At 38.1% G+C, this 18,698-nt stretch overlaps 1 long non-coding RNA gene and 1 pseudogene across 2 annotated transcripts; one reads left to right on the plus strand and one right to left on the minus strand.

The window, feature by feature from the left end:
- Positions 1-9,105: 9,105 nt before the first annotated feature.
- On the minus strand, positions 9,106-18,149 carry LOC144991895 (uncharacterized). Of its 2 annotated transcripts, XR_013655559.1 has the most exons (4): positions 17,547-18,149; positions 16,751-16,886; positions 11,091-11,271; positions 10,834-11,023 (listed from the first exon to the last, which is right to left on the minus strand). It is a non-coding gene; the product is annotated as an uncharacterized LOC144991895 (long non-coding RNA). The 2 variants fall into 2 exon arrangements; XR_013655558.1 differs by lacking the exons at positions 10,834-11,023; positions 11,091-11,271 and adding an exon at positions 9,106-9,306.
- Positions 12,135-12,822, plus strand: LOC144991894 (uncharacterized; annotated as a pseudogene).
- Positions 18,150-18,698: the final 549 nt, after the last annotated feature.

Raw genomic sequence — 18,698 nt, forward strand, 5'->3', positions numbered from 1 at the left:
CCATTTGGATTGAGGCACTATAACTTAAAATGACTAAGTGAATTACAGTGGACAACACGTATGCGATGACAGCAAAAGAAAAAAAGATCAAGCCATCATTACAGCCCAATATGTGGAAACACTTTGAAGGTTGCAAAGACGTGACCACACAGTGTGATAGAATGGTCTAATAATGTTCCGTTTGTGTTATGTTTATGTGGAAAAACAACATTGAGCTTTATGAAACAAAAATGTGAATGCATTTTTCATTAATTCGTTTTTAATTTCGTTTGTTTGTACACATATTTAATTTACACTTAATTAACTTGGTAGAAATCCAAAGAATCCAAAAAACTTCACCTGCACTGTTCCGTACCCCGGTGTTTATCCCTGAGTCACATTGGTTGAATTTTTGGCTACAGGTTTCCTGGGTCAATTTCAGATCAGTGAATTGGATCATTCAAAATAAGCCAATAGCTATAATAAATCTTTTCAGCAACCACAAATTATGAAACGAAAAAAGTCGTTGTTAAAATGAATTGTTACAAATAAACAAAACCAACATTGTATGGTTTAGTTTTTAGACATCTTAGTAAGACATAAATACTTCCAAGAAGACAAAAAAAGAATTACAACAAAAAACTAAGAAGACAGCAATATTCATGGATTAAAAAAATGATCAAACCTAATTATATCTCAAAGAGCTGATGTATTTGAATCTATAATTGCTACCCTTTTTTAATACAATATGTTTTGTCATAAAACTTCAAAACCACTTTATTGCTTTTACTGCGGTAGATTTATTATTTATTTGTTTATTTTAAAGCTCTGTTTACTGCTATTTGAATAATGGGTTTGTATTTAGACTTTGGTCTATAATCGTTTTCAACACCCAAGATAAACCTCTTCAATCACTGTTTCTCTTTTAGCATCACCCACAGGTTTTTTTATATGGCCCATTTTGAAAACTAAAACATAAACTTTGACGGGTCACATTTCTTTCCACTAGGTGGCGGTATATAGCGGTGAATGTTGTTTTCAACCTGTCCTTTTTAAAATGGTAGAAGAAGAAGCATCACCCATCCGACTACGTCTGTTTTGTACAGGAGCACCTTGCTACATGGTTATGTGGATTTCTGAGCCGATGTGGCACCAATGTCTTCAAATCAGTCTCCAAATGATGGCGGCGTGTTAAGCGATACTGCTGATAAAAATAATCAAACCATTTAAAGAAACCAGCGTTTAGAGCTCCGTCGTCACCCTAGAGCAGAGACTGCTGGAATTGAAAGTCGCCCGTGATCCACAGTCTGACACCGCTTTAAGCTCTGTCTAACTCTGAGAAATCTGTTCTGTCCTGGGGCCTGTTGCACAAAAGTAGAATTAAGACATCCAGGATAAATGACTGAGCTGAGCTCAATGAATCTAAAACATGTGCGTCCAGGCTTAATTGGTTGCACAAAGACCAAGCCAGGATGAGCAGACACGGATTCATCAAGCCAGGTGTAACCAATCCTGGATAGGTGCGCGCTCACGGCTCACTCAAACAGACCCCGCCGAAGATCACAGATAAACTAATTTACCATGGCAACTAGAGCCGCGTACCTTTCCCCGTCGGAAGCACAAATCCTCATGGAGGCATACGAGGAGGTGAAAGATATAATTAAGAAGAAAGGCAACACCGCCACAGTGATAAAGCACACTCAAGATTTTTTTAAATTAAATTACCAGCCAATTAATTTTATGAAAATGTAACTTGTCATTTCAACCAGAAAATGTTATGTTTGTTAATCTTACGTGAATGAATCATGTCGATCGTACATAAAAATAATCCATTTAAAAGTTACTAATTTCAATCATGTTGATCCAACATGATACCGTTAAATTGGATACATTAGTAATCGCAAGGAATTGTGGGATTCCATTTTCTTTGTCTATCTGGGCAGATTGGGGTCTAAGTGTGAGTTTTTGTCCATGGGTTTTATTGTCTAGCTGTTTTACTCTGTTTTAACTAGTGATTTAAACTGATATGTTTTATTTCTTTTCTGCACCATGAGTTAGAGTGTGGGAGAGGATGATGACCAAACCCCTTGTGCAGTAAACTATTCATATAACTTCAAACAGAATTCGCATAATTTGAACTCCTGTCTTGTCACGTGGGACGTTACTGCGCATTTCATGTCTTTGATGTGAAAATTAAAAGACCCATTGTTTGAAACTTTGGAAAACCTTATCATTGTCAGATGTATAAATACAAATAAAGCAAAAAATTAAATTATATCAACATAAATTGTGTTAGGTAGTCATACAAATTTAAGTTGAAGAAACTTAATTTAATAAGGTGTGACCAATTGGAGTGATTCAATTAAGTTGGATCAACTTTTATCTTTTGAGAGTGAGCAACAATATTAATTTAAAGTTGGGTCCAACTGCAGTATTTAGATTGAATCAACTTAAATTTATTAGTTTGAACCTAAGTACATTAAGTAGGACCAATATGATTCATTTTTGTTCAAGTAACGCTATCTAATCATGTGGAAATCATTTCCATAATTTTTTTATGTTCATTCAAAGTGAACGTTTTTTGAGTGTAGTTTACCGGCTTTGTTTTGTCCTTATTCAATAAAGGAACATAATGTTACACATTGTGTTTTCATATTTTAATGGAATGTGTATTATTTTGTATGACAGAGTACTAGGGCCCCACTGAGGAAAAAGGATAAAGTCATAAATTTATGAGGCTGGTTCTTTCTGCAGAAAAGCAACATATTCTTTTTACAGTTTTGATAGTTATGACAATGTGATACTTCGTATTCTGGCACATCAGCATGTCTTCGTTTATTAAACCATACTGGGGTACAATTTCACGAAATGCCCCACATCTGTCATTTTAACAACTGTCCTCCTTTAAAACAACTGGTTACAATATTATGACTTGTCTTTTTTTCCCCTCTGTGGCCCTAATATTCTATCATTTTACATATAGCCTTATAGTCTATGGGAAACTGTAAATTATCTAATGATAGCAACATCATCCAAAACTTATTATTTATCCAAAATGATTGAAATTAATGATCACAAACGTTTAAATAATGACAGTGGGTCTAGTTATATGTGATAACAATGTATAGTGAGCAGTGAAATAACTATTGGTTTCCATTTGTGGCGACTGCTGACTGACGTTAGGGATGAGATTAAATAGATCCTGGAATTTAGCCTGGTCTGGAGCAGGCTAGCTCCACAGAATAAATCTCCATGGTAATTTATACCATAACATATCCTCCTGCCCCCTATCCATCTTTAGTGCAACCGGATTGGGGATCAATTGAGCCAGGATCACCAACATATCCTGGCTTAATCCCTTATCCTACTTTAGTGCAACAGGCCCCTGTTCTCTAATAAAAAAGAAGGATCCAACTGTTTACTTGCATGAATGTTTTATTTGTAATAAGATGAACACGCGTCTCCCTGCCTATGTTAAAAAATTGTCACTACTGCACCAGAATTTATGTACTGGACTAAATTATAAAATAAATTAAAAAAATGAAAATATGGTGCATTCACCATGTTATAGTGTTGTCCAAATCTAACATAGACATACAGGTATGGACTGTCGCTCCCTGTCTTAGGGGACGTCTCGGCGCGCCGCCAGCTTGATGGGTCGAAGTGCCTCTGCAGTGTTATTGTTTCTATTGAGGAAGGTGCATTTATAACTTTAAAAGTAAGTTCTAACATTATCTGACATGTGGTACGGCATGCTACTACAAGAATAATTAATTTAATAAGATAAACACGTTTGACACGGTTTCAATATTATTTTTATTATTGTCATCTGTTTTTTCACTCTTTTTCTGTGTAGGTAGAGATCCTTTTTTAATTTTAACCTAATCAGACATTTGTTTTGTCATCCTAATAAAAAAAAAAAGAATACGTTTTAATACAAATTCAAATAATCTTATAATTTTTGAAAACATAAATAAATTAAACATGTTAATAACATCCACAGATGACAGTTGTGAACAATAATTTTTAAAGAACTATAACAAAGTCAGACATGTGGTAAAGCAAACCAACAATTTTTTTTTTTAATTTGAAAAAAGTTTTCAAAAACTCACAATTTTTCAAAACATGGCTTAATAATAAATAAAACTAAATAGAAAGAAGAAATTTTTTTTTTTTTTTTTTGTCAGCCAAGAGTCAAAGCCGTTGTGCAGCATATAACAGAAAAAAAGACTGTGAGAACATAACAGTTTGTATATGCCTTCTTACTGGGATTTTGGAATTTGGAAAACAAAACAAATTTTCTTGCTTGTACAATAAAATTTATTGAGCCCTCCAGGTGCCAGTGGTTAAAAAAAAAGCTAAAAAAGTTGGAAAACCGTGCGCACGGATTACTAAACCGGGTGCATTAATCAATTGTGCTCGTACTGTTGCGCAATTGTGCGCCAGACAAATTGCATGTTTTTTTTTGTTTTTTTTTTTATTGTCAATAAATTTTTTCTTCTTTTTCTTTTTTTTTTTTTTTTATTGATGCAGACAAATTGCATGTGCTCAGAGACATGTCTGTGTGTCTTAGCAATCGGCCACACCGAGTGAGCACTGACGTCATCGCCCCACCCCCCTAGAAGTGTTGTCTGGAAATAAATTATGCAACACTGTTAATACTGTGATTGTAAAAACGAAAATGCAATCCACTCTTTGCATTATCTCTTTATTTACGTCCAAGAATAAGCTGTGTTAAAGTAGAAAATGATTAATTGACGCAGTTACATTGTGAAAATGAAAAAAACATTTATGTTAATCCATTTTAATTGTCAAATGACATTTTGATTTTGCTACACATTTACTAGAGAATTTTATAAAAATTTAATGTCAAATACCATTTTCTCCATCATTTTACTTAAGTGACAAAAGCAGTTTGGTGGATTGATTTTTTATTTTATTTTCGAGTCAACGAACGCAACTTTATTGTAAAAATGAAAAAGCATTTCAGGTAATGACTATTATTTTTATGTATGAGACACAATTGCTTCCATACTGAGAATCGTGAACGGATCAAAATAAAGCTTTTGTTTTTTTTTTGTGAGGAATGAACAGTATAATACACTTAAAAGCTCAAAAAAATTGATTTTGCATGGTATGCAGTTGTAAAAATCTGTATTGATAAAGTGTTTGTTTGATCCAAATAACCAGTTTTATGTACAAAAACAGTTCTTTTTTTAAATAATAAGAATGGATGTATTCAACTTTAATAATTATTACTCCAAATTTCCTCACAGTTAACATATATAGTATAGTTATAATCTAGTATAACAAGATTGGATTTATCCATAATTGAAGTGCTTCTAAAGGTTTTAGTTTATATATGTCAAATGTGCTGCTTCTAGCTTAGTTTGTCGTCAATATGAATTTGATTTCAGTGACCCTCTCGATTGTGACATTATTTTTATTGACAAGCAACCAACCCTGCTCAAAACAAAACTAACATCATTGTCTGTTTCACCAATCATAGCTATAGCTGTTTTACTGTGTTTCACCGTGTTTGGCCGAGCTATTTTGTCCTACTATGCTTACGTCTCTGCACCATGAGTGAGAGTAAAGGATAGGATGATGAGTTTATATAGCACCCCTACCGCTTAGTGCTGTTATGACAGTGACGGAAAATTCTTTAGTGAGTTTTTGCACTCAGTGCATTTTTTTTCCGTTCTTTTTATTGTTGTAAAAATGAGCATATCTGCCGGCTCAAACTTAGACATATTAAAGTTGTCTAAGTTTGATGAATATGAATGAAAGTTCAAGAAATATAAGTAATTAAGATGGAAAAAAGATTAATGGAGTAATGTGACATTTAGTTAGATAAATACGTAAATTTGAGTTGTATAAACAATTATTGAGTTTGAATAAATTTAACTAAATTATTTAAATTATTTTTCAGCCGTGTTACTTTTTTGATGGACTTATAATTTTTAACCGCCGTCATTAAAATCTCAGACTCCGTCTCACTTCCGTCTCAAGTGTCGCGCTTTTTTTCTCTCCACGCGTTTCCACGGTGACTCCAGAAATCGGCGATCTATTGAGAATGTCTTTATGTACCGTGCGTTAACCCAGGGTTACCAAGTTGAGCGTAATTACGCCAACTCATATCCGGTCTTTTGGAACCGACATACCCAGAGTAAGCAAGTTCAGGCGGATTTCAGCCAGAGTTCAGGCTCAAAGTCAGGCTAGTTTAAACATGCTTCCTGGAATACCCCCCAGCTACCGGTATTATGAAAACTTAATTTGGTGTCAAATCCTAATTATTCATACTAATAAAATGATTATTGAAGCAAAAACATTCCATTTCATTTCGGGGGGGGGGGGGGGGGGGGTTCAAATGAAAACATTTATTTTTACTTTCTTAACATTCTAAAAAATGTGGCAAACCGGAAAAGAAATGAAAATAAATGTAAATGAAGAACACTATTATTTTAAATAATCTATATAAAATGCAGGAATCAACATATTATTTTTTCTAAGGGCCTATATCTATGGAATTAATTCAGTCTCAATAAGAAATGAACATAACCTGTTTCACGAATACACACACTCTGATTCACAACTGCAAATTTACTCAAAAGTGCAATATAAATTTGAAAATGAACACGTTTATAATGAAAAACGAATACAATGGAAATGAATAATTAGAACGCAGTAAATTTGTCGTATTTCCTCGCTAGACGGAAACTTCTGTTGTAGAATGAGGATGTGTGTGTGTGCTTCTGAGCGTGTGTGTGTAAGTAGAGGGAGTGAAGGAAAACGGTAATAAAAGGTTTCCCCCAGAAACCCTTTAAGTCTGAACACAGGACTGAAGTAAATTATCAGCAAATTCAATTCAGTTCAATTTTATTTATATCGCCCAAATTCACAACAACAGTCGTCTCGATGGGTTTCGTATCGGTAATTAAAAAAGTAAAACATAAAATCAAAAGGATCATGAATACATAGAATTCAGTAGGAAAATACTAAATTGAACTAACAAACTGACTAAGCTAAACTGGACATCCCTGCCCTTAGACCCCCCTTCGTTGTAAGGAAAAACTCCTAAAAAAAAAAAAACGATTCCGGAAAAAACCTCAGGGGTGCCCACATGAAGGAGGGATCCTCCCCCAGGACGGACTGGCGATTTACTAGAACTCATAGAGAAGAACTAACTAATCTAACTCTAAAAAAACACATTTAAAGTCCAGCAGACGAGCTTCATCCAGATGAAATGGGGGGACGGCCGGGGCCCGAGTCGAGCCGGAGACAGGATCCACATCCAGGTGTAGGAGCAGGAGCAGAGACGAGCCGGAGACGAGGTACACGGTCAGGTACAGGAGCACGGATGAGCCAACTGGGATCTGGAAGCACTCCCACTCCCCAGGAAGGCAGTGGGAAAGAGGGAGAGTACATGAATCGCACTGCACCAAACAGAGGGAACTAAATGATGAATTATGATCAAGGATAGAGGAGAGAAGGAGGGTAGAAGTATATAGAGGACAGAAACCCAGTGCACCATAGCAACCCCAGCTACAAAATTATTAGCAGCCTACTAACAACTAATTGTTATTGTTATTAAGTTTAATTTAAACACATTAACATTAAGCACTTCAGATGGTGGCGTGTGACGTCACACGCCACCATCTGATGACGACCCTGACGAAGGCGGAACATGTCGGTAGGTTTTACACAAAACATACCCATTGTCTGATAAAAAAATAATTTAAGTGCTTAATAGAACTTATAGACACAATGAACTTCATTGAATCACATTAACATTAAGTTAAATAATCTCTGAATACAAGCTAGTCTGACAATAATCCTGTCCAAAGAGGAATGTTTTCTGTCTAACTTTGAATGTAGAAACTGTGTCGGCCTCTCTTACATGAGCTGGGAGCTTATTCCATAAAACAGGGGCTTGGTGCTAAACCCTCCACCCCCAACTGTACTTTTACTAATTCTAGGAACCACAAGCAGTCCTGATTTTGGAAGCGAAGTGCTCTATTTGGATCGTAAGACACTATGAGCTCTTTGATATAGGATGGGGCCATAGCATCTAAGCTGTTATAGTTTAACAGGAGGATCTTGAGCTTGATTCTAGAATCAACTGGGAGCCAGTAGGCCTGGGCGATAAATCGATTGAATGAATTAATTCAAATTTTTTGTTCCGGGCGATTTCAAAAATAACTAAATAGAGTTTTTGTGTGATGGCGCATCTTTTATGTGTTCCAAAAACTCATTTTAAAACAAGAGGAGACCTCGCCTTTCAGGCAGTTGCTCCCCAACTTTGGAATGACCTCCCCCTGTCTCTGCGCCAGATTGACTCAGTCGAGTGTTTTAAAGCTCAAGTTAAGACTTTTTTATTTAGGAAAGCTTTTAGCTGACTTTTACTTGTGTTCACTTATGCCTGTTTGTTTATTTCTATGCCTGTGTGCGTTTTATTTGGTATCGCTACTGATTTTATATTGTTTTTACTTTGTGAAGCACTTTGTGAGTCGCTCTCTGTGAGAAGTGCTATATAAATAAAGATTACTTACTTACTTACTTTGGCTCCCTGGAGCTTCCGTAGCGCTAGTTACACACGACGGCAATGTTCTCGCTAATTTTTCACAAGTCTGAGCAAGCACACAAACTCCGTGAGCTGTCCCATGGACCACTGTAAGCAACATCAGACCTTCACACTAAGACACTGAAGACATTGCATCCGTCCAGGTTAAAGTTTGTCAAAAGAATTAAAATGATCACATTTACATTTCTGTAATAAGACTTTTATTTAAGTGCACAGATTTTCCCTGTCTCTTTTCAAAATGAGTATGAAAGTCCTCCTTCTGGAGTCAGGGCGGGGCTCCTGCTCTGGACGAATGGAGACGTGCATCTTTTAGAGATAAAAACTTTATTCACATTTAAACTTTCACATCTTGCGCAATGACATGTTCCTGTAACTCTAATATATAATTACTAGTAGTGATAATCCAAAGTCACTCCCACAAATAATAATTATGCCGTGTTTATTAGCATATACTACTCGTGGTTAAAGCATTTCATTATTAAAATTCATAATAAATTCATATCAAATGAAACTAGAATAAGCTAAAAAGAACAGAGAGAAAAAAAATTCACCTTAATTTTCCCGTCTGTCCTTCTCACGTCTCCAATGATTGTACACCTTGTCCAGGTCGATGGCCTCGTCTGCTTGCAGCTTTGACTTTATGCGCATCAGCTGGTCCAAACGATCCACTTCAAGACGATTTCTGGATGCTGTTTTGATCCGATTCATTAAACTAAATCCTCTTTCACAATCTGCGCTGGATTCTTGAAATGAAGAAGAAAGAAAGAAAGAAAGTACTACTTCCTGTCACACACCTAGGTGTGCGAAATTTGTTCTTCGCAAATGTAGCACAAATATCCACAAGCTGTGAGATGTGTTTTAGCTAGCTCCTTACATTTTAGTGTCGCAGCCACCATGTCTGAAAATCTACTGATTGACCCTTGTTTCAGTTTTTGCTTCCTGATGAACTTGAATTCAGGAGATTCACTGTTAATGACCTCCACAGAATGTGGCCGGTGGAGAATGGCCTCATACTTCTTTGGCAGTGTGTCAATGTCTGCTGCTCCGTACTCAAAACTGATGTCTGAGCTCAATGCCTCAATGTCCAATGCAGACCACTCCTTTAACTCATCCTCTGGAAAACGAGCATCCAAGTGATCACAAAGCTTACGAATAAAACGAAGGATCTCACCAGTATCTCTGCCATCAGCTGATGAGGCACTCATCACCTCTTTGACACGGTCACTTCCCCCAACATCCTTTCCCTCTGTCAGGTATTGGAAACGCAGCTTCTCAATTTTTGCTCTTGCAACGCGGTGTCCTTCCAGCACAGTCAGGTTGCGTTTTTGAAAAGAAAGACATAGATGTGCCAGCTCGCCCAAAACATCTCCCAGAGCAGTGAGAGTAAGTTTGAATTTTGGATCTGTCAGCTTTTTGTAACAGTAATTTGCCACAGGATCTCCGTTTTCACTGGATTCTCTCTTGAAATATTCTTCCAGCACTGTGTAGCTCCTCAGAACAGCTTTTACTACAGCTTGGTCCCGTGACAACCACCGCTGAATGACAGTGTATCCTCATCTAGAATCTTTGCTAGCTCTTCAAATTTTCCCCTCTTTACAGTGGATCTAGAGAAAGTGGAATAAACCATTCTAAAAAAAGTTTCCACGCCACGCATCGTAAATGCTCAAAATCCTCTCTATGGGCCACACACTGTTGCTCAGTTAGGTGTGGTATTTGCTGCTTTAATGAAGCTGCATCTCCGTTGTGCTTTCCTAACATTACTGAGGCACCATCGGAGGTCAGCATCACCATTCTCTGCATATCCAGCCCATGCTTGGTGTAAAACTGACGTATTGCTTGCACAATATCCTGAGCGGTGCACGATCTCAGCTGGATGATGCCAGCAAACACAGTTGGTTGAAGTTTTTTTTCTCTCTGTATTTAAAATACAGGACTAGCATTTTGTGTATTATGTCTGTGCTCTCATCTACAATCAGGGTGTGCCAAGGAGCATTTTTAATTTCACAAATCGTCTCATTCTGCACCATTTGATGTGAGATGTGATCATGAATTTGTTGAACTGACAGCATAGAGGCGTTCATGTTGATGGCTAGCAGGATATTGTCAATGAGAATTTTAACCTGCTGGATTTATTTATGAGTGACAGCTCCATCCTCTGCTCTCGGTCTTTGGTGCTCTCTCCCAACAATGTGCTGATCCCCATTCCCATCTTACTGTTATGGTTTACAGCTCAAGAACCCAGATTCAGAGTAATACTTGATGCAAAAGGCCAAGTTTGAAGACTGTTTAATAACAGCACACCAGAATCAAGGAGTAGCACACAAAATGCTCCAACACAGAGATACAAAACAAGTTGGCTTAAATAGACAGACAACCCAATGAACTAAGAAGGTCCAGCTGTGGACTCTAGCAGGAAGCACAGGTGAGTGGGCGGAGCAAGAGGGAGAAGCCACGGCAGACCTGCACAAGATCACACAGTGAAAACCAAAAACAAAACAAGCAGAACGTGTCACGTACATCTTCTTACAATTTCCACTGCTTTCAAATGAGTGTGCAATTGCGCACACGGGCAGCTAAGAGGGAACAGTGATGGTGGGAGTCCTTGATGATGCGTTTGGCTCTGCTCGTGTAGCGAGAGCTGGCAATGTCCTCTAGGCTGGGCCGGGGGGAGCCGATGATTTTCTGGGCCGAGTTGATCAACCCCTTACCTGTAGTGTGATGCAATACGTCAAGATTCTCTTGTGTGTAGAATGAAGTTATAAGAAGGTTTTAGGGTTATGCTTCAGAGAGCATAAAGATACAAAAAAGTCCATAGAGCGCAAGAGAATGAGCAGGAAAATTTAGCAAGTGGTAAAATATGAAAACTCCTTTTAAAAAGCATGTTGTCAATTTGACTGCTATGGTAAATCCAGAAGAGTTACCTGAAGACCCAGATTTCTAATGGGTTTTGAAATGAGAATGATAAAACAATGTTATCAAGAAATATACAAGCATTCAGGAACCTATTGATCCGTAGTTCTTTTTTAACCTAATTGTGATGTTGCTAATGTTTAAAGCAGTCAAAATGACCGCCTTGGGTGTTCTTGTGTTGATGCACACAAACAGTTGTTTTTGTGTTTTTGTCTCTGTAGTTCTACCCCAATATTATCTGAGGAACTTTCTGGTGAAAGAGGAGGATGCTGAATCCTCCACAGATAAAAGAGCAACAGGAGGAGGTCTACACCAGCCAGGATGAGAAGCATCTTGATCTGAAGCAGGAAAAGGATACCTTGATGGTGACTCCTACATCTGAGGACAATGACCATAATGAGGCCGATCTTCACTGTCAGCAGCTGCTAACTTGGAGCTTTGATGCAACTGATGGTCAGAGAAACGAAGGAAGAGAGCATGGAGAATCTAAACCAACTACAGATGGAGAGACAAACCCACTGAAAAGAGATGGGAGGAGCAAAAGTACTGTCAGAAATGTGGACAGCTGTCACAGATCAGATCAGTCTGACACTGAGTCAGAGAAAATGTTAGAAAAACATGCTATTGAAAACAATTTAAAGGAAATAAATCTGGAAGAAAATACAAGAATCATAACAGTAGAGAAACATTGTTGTAAAGAGTGTAGAAAATGTTTTACAAATGCCAAAAGTTTAAGGCATCACATGAAGATCCACAAAGAAGAAAAGCCTTTTTCCTGTGAAGAATGTGGGAGACGTCTTACTCAAAACAGCACCCTCACTAAGCACAAACAAGTCCACACAAGAGAAAAGCCTTTTTCCTGTGAAGAATGTGGAAGAAGTTTTACGGAGAAAAGCAACCTCACTCGGCACAAGTGAATCCACACAGGAGAAAAGCCCTTTTCCTGTGAAAAATGTGGGAGACGTTTTACTGAGAAAAGCAGCCTCACTAAGCACAAACGAGTCCACACAGGAGAAAAGCCTTATTTCTGTGAAAAATTTGGTAAAAGTTTCCCTCTGAGACGAACCTTAGATGTTCACATGAGAATCCACACGGGAGAAAAGCCTTTTCTTTGTGAAGAATGCGGTAGAGGTTTTACTGAGAAAGGCAAGCTCACTAAGCACAAACGAGTCCACACAGGAGAAAAGCCTTTTTCCTGTGAAATATGTGGTAAAAATTTCACTTACAGACAAACCTTAGTTGTTCACATGAGAATCCATACGGGAGAAAAGCCTTTTTCTTGTAAAGAATGTGGTCGATGTTTTACTGAGAGAAGCCACCTCTCTCAGCACAAACAAGTCCACATGTGAAGAGCTTTTTTCTTGTGAAGAATGTGGGAGCATTTACATTGGCAGAAAAAAAAACTAACTTTCACATGAGAAGGAAGATGGACTGTGATTGTCCATCTAGAGATGGCAATAACAGCAGCAGACCCTGTATTTTTTGTATATAAGTCATATTTCTCTTGTATGGTTAACACTCGGGTTCCCTTTCATTTTTTTATAGTGAATATTTATTTTCTTTTATTACTATTCTTCCTTTCCAGAATATTTGGTCTAATTGGGGTTAAAATTCTTTACTTGACACAGTGGATTTAATTTGAAAGTCAGCTATAGTTTGATGGTCAATAATGAGAAATTGAACAAGATGAAAGTAAAATATATTAATTTAAGAAAATGTTTCTTTGCTGTTGAAGAAATTGCAACACAAAAAAATAAAGTTTTCAAAAGTTGGAGACGGGCTTCAATGGGAAGCAATTTCCAACTGATCCCCATGTTAAGAATTTTCAACTTTACTCCAAAAATAAATGTATGAAAAAGTAACTCTGGTATTAAAATTGTTTTTATTGCTTTATTTTCTATTCAAAACAGCTGGAGCAGGAGTTAAATTTGTGCAAAAATTGAGCTGATTTGTTTTTCTTTCATTGTCCTTTTTTAAGTTTCTGGTGTGGATGGAAGTTTTTTTCACCCATTATTCAAAGCAATGTGCAATTATCTCTTGTAATTGTCAAATGCCTTTTGCAATTGGAAATTCAATATGGAATATTACAATTCAATGTTACGCTTTAAATCAAATATTAAATAAAAAGAATATCAAGTTACTACCGAGGTCTGCATAAGAACATCTCTGAAAGCACACCACGTTCAACATTGAGGCAGATGGACTACAGCAGCAGAAGACCCCACTGAGTGCCAATCCTGTCAGCTAAGAGCAGGATACTGAGGCTACAATTCACACAGACTCACCAAAATTGAATAATCGAAGATTTAAAAAACTTTGCCTCTTCTTCCCTTCTTTTCTTTAAAAAAACAAAACACACAAAAATGTTACCTGGTCTGATAAGTCTCCATTTCTGCTGCTGTGGTAATGATGAGGAGACACGTCTTGTCTTCTGAACGTGAAGTTTTATTCACTCAAATGCTAACTAAATAAGGCTGGCAAAATCATCATCATATATACAGTGGTGGACAAAATTGTAGGTACCCTCAGTTAAAGAAAGTCAATGCTCACAATGCTCACTAAAATGACTTGAAGCGTTCAAAAGTAACAATAAATTAAAATTTATTGAAAATTAAATAATCAAAATCAGCCATTACTTTTGAGTTGTTGATTAACAGAATTATTTAAAAAAACAAACTAATGAAATGGGGCTGGACAAAAATGATGGTACCCAGAACTTAATATTTTGTTGCACAACCTTTTTAGGCAATCACTGCAATTGAACGGTTTCTGTATTTGTCAATGAACCTTCTGCACCTGTCGACAGGTATTTTGGCCCACTCCTCATGAGCAAATTGCTCCAGTTGTCTCAGGTTTGACGGCTGTCTTCTCCAAATGGCATGTTTCAGCTCCTTCCACAGATGTTCAATGGGATTCAGATCTGGGCTCATAGAAGGCCACTTCAGAATAGTCCAACGCTTTTCTCTTAGCCATTCTTGGGGGTTTTTGGCTGTGTGTTTGGATCGTTGTCCTGTTGGAAGACCCTTGACCTGCGACTGAGACCAAGCTTTCTGACACTAGGCAGCACATTTCTATCCAGAATGCCTTGATAATCTGGAGATTTCATTTTACTTTGTACAACTTCAAGACACCCTGTGCCAGATGCAGCAAAGCAGCCCCAAAACAGAACTGAGTCTCCTCCATGTTTCACAGTAGGAACAGTGTTCTTTTCGTTGTATGCTTCATTTTTGAGTCTACGAACATAGAGGTGATGTGCCTTGCCTAAAAGCTCCAGTTTTGTCTTATCTGTCCAAAGGACATTTTCACAGAAGCTTTGTGGCTTGTCAACATGCATTTTTGCTAATTCCAGTCTAGCTTTTTTATGATTTCCTTTCAACCGTGGTGTCTTCCTTGGTCGTCTCCCATGAAGTCCACTCTGGCTCAAACAACAATGAATGGTGCGATCTGACACTGATGTACCTTGATCTAGGAGTTCACCTTTAATGTCTTCGGAGGTTGTTCTGGGTTCTTTGGATACGGTTCCAACCATCCGCCTCCTCAATTTGTCATCAATTTTCCTCTTCCAGCCACGTCCAGGGAGGTTGGCTACTGTCCCGTAGGTCTTAAACTTCTGAATAATATGTGCCACTGTCGTCACATGAACTTCAAGCTGCTTAGAGATGGTTTTATAGGCTTTACCTTTACGATGTTTGTCTATAATTTTGTTTCTAATGTCCTGGGGAAAATTCTCTCTTTGGCTTTCTGTTGTCCATGTTCGGTGTGGTACACACCTTTTCACTAAACAGCAACATGACTATTTGTCTCCCTTTAAATAGGCAGAATGACGCTGTGATGTCAATTAAAGGACATACCTGAGTTCATCATGACCCCCTGGGCAATTAGTTCTCAGTCTTTTATGGAGGTACCATCATTTTTGTCCAGCCCTATTTCATTATTTTGTTTTTTGAAATAATTCTGTTAATCAACAACTCAAAAGTAATGGCTGATTTTGATTATTAAATTTTCAATAAATTTTAATTTATTGTTACTTTTGAACGTTTCAAGTTATTTCAGTGAGCATTTCTTTGACTTAGGGGTACTAACAATTTTGTCCAATACTGTATATACACAGAACAGTTAGACCACGCCCCAAGCAGCTGCAAAAACTGTTGGATGTGAAGCCCAAAGGTAAGGGGCTTCACACACCTGGCCATTTGGGCTGGCAACCAAAATGTCCTCTAGATGGATGAATACGAACCCGAGATCATGTAGCACTGAGTCCATAAACCTTTGAAAAGTCTGGGCTGCACTTTTAAGACCGAAGGGCATGCGCAGGAACTCAAAAAGTCCAAAGTGAGTGATCACCACAGGCTACGTTCACACTGCAGGCGTCACATGTGGACCCAATTCCGATTTTATATATATAATTACAGTATTTGTTTCTTTTAGGTAAGGAAAATCACTCTTGCACAGCTTAGTTTTCCTGCTTGTTCCTAACCTTGCTTTCGTATTTCCATTCCAACATTTGTCCTGATTGCTTTCTCCTGCTGCCAGTTTTTTGCAGAGTTCCACAGGGAGTTTAAGCCAGTACTGATGCATGACCTTAACCTGTTTGGTGAGATCCAACATCTGCAACAGCACCCCAAAAAACACATTACTCTCAGCGACAAGATGATCAAATATTTTTGCAGACATATTTTCTGTTTTTTTACAAGTTTAAATATTAAAAATAAAAAAAAAGTTGTGTGTTGGGTGGTGGTTTATGAGAGCTTTAAAAGTATATACCCACTAAAGTCTTTACTGATGGATTTGTAACCATGACAACATGTCTGCACATCAATGTGGTGATTTTCTCTGATTAAAAGGTCAAAGCTTAGAAAACAGCTGCTCTAACAGAACCTTTCATTAAGTCTTATTAAGAAGTAGGAGATAAAGCTGTGAAGCATTTCTACACATAAGTTGCTTCCTGTTTGACCAATGAGGATTCAAAGACAGGTGACAATCACCAGGATCTACAATGATACCAAGAGAGGAAAAACTACAGATTATTTTTGGAAGTTTTTTTTTGTATTTGTTTATATAGTTTTAAAAAATTGCACCTGCTACTGTCAAAGCAGAAAGGAAAAAATCCTGATTTTATAAATGTGCACATTACTAATAAGATTCGTGCATCTGAAATTTGACTGAAGTCTATAAATAAAGGTTGTTTAAAAAAAAAACGTCTTTGAAAAATAAAATTCCAAACATCGCTGGTCAATCCAGACTTCAATATGTTTCATAAAAATAAGAAATGCCAACCTGTGCTTTCAGTCTGAGCCCAGCAGTCGGCGATGGTCTATATTCCAGTGCGGTTTGTTGACTGCTTTTTGTCTTCTGTTCGTGGAGGGCGGGATTTCCTCTTCCAGATTCTTCCAGACTTCCACGTTCGATAGACCTGATCGATAGGAAGTGTGGAAAAGCAAGAACGATGACTATGCTGGCATTTTTGATGCTATCGTGGCTGATCTTCTTGATTCAGTATCACAAAGTAATATCTTATCTGTCAATAAGAGGTTGTTCCAGAACTGTGAAGACTGTTTTAGATGTCGTTTGGCAAACTCTAATCTGGCCTTCCTGCTTTTGAGGCTCGCTCATGGTTTACATTTTGTGGTAAACCCTCTGTATTCCCTCTGGTGAAGTCTTCTCTTGATTGTCGACTTCAACACACATACACCTACCCCTGGAGAGTGTTTTTGATCTGACCAACTGTTGTGAAGGGTATTTTCTTTACCAGGGATAGAATTCTTTGGTCATCCACCATAGTTATTTTTCGTGGTCTTCCAGGTCTTTTCGCGTTGCTGAGCTCCCCGGTGCATTCGTTCTTTTTAAGAATGTTCCAAACTGTCGTTTTGCCAATGCCTAATATTTTTGCTTTTCTGTCTAATGGTTTTCTTTTGTTTTTCAGCCTAAAGATGGCTTGCTTCACTGATAGTGACAGCTCTTTGGATCTCATCTTGAGAGCAGCAACAGATTCCAATTGCATACAGCACACTTCAAAAACTCTGGACCTTTTATCTGCTCATTGTAATTGGGATAATGAAGGAATAACACACACCTGGCCAACACTCAAGCGTGTGTGTTGGCTCCCCCTCAGGCTGCATCCTGCTGGCAGGCTGGGGTCTTCCCTGTTGCTTGTCAAAGCGAGCAAAGAAGAGGTCCAGTGTGTCTGGGAGATCCCTGCCCTGACTGACCTGTGTGGTGGTTCTGTTGTAGTCAGTCAGAGTCCTGATTCCTCTCCACATGCTGTGAGGGTCGTTGTTGCTAAAGTGTCTCTCTGTCCGTTGTCTTGGGTTGTTTTTGGCTTCCTTAATTCCTTTTGTCAAATTCGTCCGGGCTGTGCTGTATTCTAGCTGGTTTCCTGACCTGTAGGCGGTGTTCCTGGCCTTTAGCAGCCTTTTGCTGCTCACAAGGCCGTGCAGCTCCTCTAGCGCTAGTTTAGCATTAGCCTGTGGTGGGATGTCAAGAGCAATAATCTGGGCGATTGAAAACTCCCTCGGCAAGTAAAGTGGTCTACATTTCACTGCCAGATATTCCAGGTCTGGTGAGCAGTCAAGTCTCTGTGAACACCGACACACACCTGCAGGTCTTGTCGGGGAATATCCTCAGTCGAACTTACTGACGAGTGACCGGCAGTTGGACAGGAAGCGCTGGTTGATGTGGGTTAGCTCTTAGCCTAGCCCGAAAGCTGCCTCTCAGGGGGGGAGAGGGGCGGTTGGTGAGTTGCCCTCTGGAAGTTTGATCTCTGGTGGAATGTCATCAGGGCAAAACAAGCAGCGAGTCTTTGAATTTCCAGTATTTTTTCCCCAAGCAAAGTAGTTCGTCTCGACTGTACTCAATCTGAGCATCCACAGAAATAACACAAAACAAAAATACGAACAAACGGACAAACACGATCAAAAATCCACGAAAAGATGAAAAGTGCCAAGCCACTGCGTGTGCTCGCGCTGCAATCTTATTTTTTTCCCACAAAATAATATCTCGCTCCCACAAAATAATTAATTTGTGCGAACAAAATAATTATTCACGTCATAAGTCATTCATAAAGATAAACATTATTATTTTCCTCGCACAAATAAATTATTTCGTTTGCACAAATTACTTATTTCGAGGGAAGGAAATATTATTTTGTGGGAGCGGAATATTTATTATTTTAAACATGTCAGTTTCTGGGCTCAGTAGCAAACAGTTTTCCAACAGATGTAATTCA

The sequence above is a fragment of the Oryzias latipes genome, chromosome 4, assembly GCF_053564925.1.
Source record: "Oryzias latipes strain Hd-rR chromosome 4, Olatipes_Hd-rR_3.1".
Taxonomy (NCBI): Eukaryota; Metazoa; Chordata; class Actinopteri; order Beloniformes; family Adrianichthyidae; genus Oryzias; species Oryzias latipes.